Raw genomic sequence first — 1318 nt, forward strand, 5'->3', positions numbered from 1 at the left:
CTCAGAAAAGCAAAGCATTGGGGCCAGGGAGATGGCTAAGTAGAGTAAGCGCTTCCTTGGCAAGCGCAAGGGTCTGAGTTCAACCCCCAGTTCCCAAAAAAAAAAAAAAAAAAAGAAAAGAAAAGAAAGAAAAGCAAGGCATCCAGAGGTGTGCAATGCTGGCCCTGCCCCCAGGGCAAGCTGAGAAGGCCATTGAGACTAGGCAGGGTGGCGCATGCCTGTAATCACAGCGCTTGGGAGGCTGAAAACAGGAGAATCACTATAAGTCTGATCTAGATAGTGAGACCCTGTAGACTCAGTAGATCCTGTCCTAAATACATTAAAAAAAAAAAGGAAAGCAAAACAAAAAACAAACAGTATTTAAACTGTGTGTGGGGGTGCAATGCCAGTAGTCCCAGGAGGCTGAGGCAGGAGGATCACTTGAATCTAGGAATTTGAGACCAGCCTGAGCTAGGAAGTGAGACCTCATTTCAGGAAAGAGAGAGAGAGAGAGAGAGAGAGAGAGAGAGAGAGAGAGAGAGAGAGAGAGGAAGGAAATAATCTAGGGCACTTTCCCTGGTTCTACTGCAGAGGTACGGAAGGCTGCTCAGAGAAGTGTAACTTCAGAGAAGTGTAACTTTTTTTGGTGGAACCAGGGATTGAACTCAGGCCCTTGCGCTTGCCAGGCCACTGAGCTGTCTCCCCCGCCCTGAGAGAGGTGTAAGTTGCTGGAGGTCACACAGCTTCCGGAGGCAGTGCTGACTCACACTCCACTGAGAAGTGCCGGGTGCAACAACTCCAAGAAGACAGGCGCTGGGCCGCTGCCAGGCAGCCAGGGAGGGGACGCCCTGGGACAGAGTGACCATGGAGGCCACGGCCAGGCCTGGACGGGCTGGGGGCGTGGACAAGGCAGGGGCGGGCCTGGGGAGGAGGAGGCGTTGGGTGTCACCCGGTCCTGCTTCTCTAGCGACCAGGGAATGATGCTGTGCCCAAGCATGCAGAGTGGCCAGGTGGGAGTTGAGGGGGTGGGGACAGGAAGAGGGGACCAGACAGGACCGTGGGCAGGGCAGCAGAAGCTGGCGTGGATGCTGGCAGTCACTGAGCGCTGGTCCCACGTGGGGTGCGCAGTGGAGTCACTCATCCCCGCACCAGGACCTGAGACTGACAACCACAACCACCCACTTCACAGACCAGGGAAGTAGGCCACTCAGGCCAGTGAGCGGGCGGCAGCAGGGCCTCGGGCCGCACAGGGCCAGGGATGGGGCGGTGCTTTCCATGGGGCAGGGTGGCGGCTTAGCAGCAAGGGCAAAGCTTCAGCTCTTGGAATGAGCTTAGAAGA

The sequence above is a fragment of the Octodon degus genome, unplaced genomic scaffold, assembly GCF_000260255.1.
Source record: "Octodon degus isolate 3935 unplaced genomic scaffold, OctDeg1.0 scaffold00006, whole genome shotgun sequence".
Taxonomy (NCBI): domain Eukaryota; kingdom Metazoa; phylum Chordata; class Mammalia; order Rodentia; family Octodontidae; genus Octodon; species Octodon degus.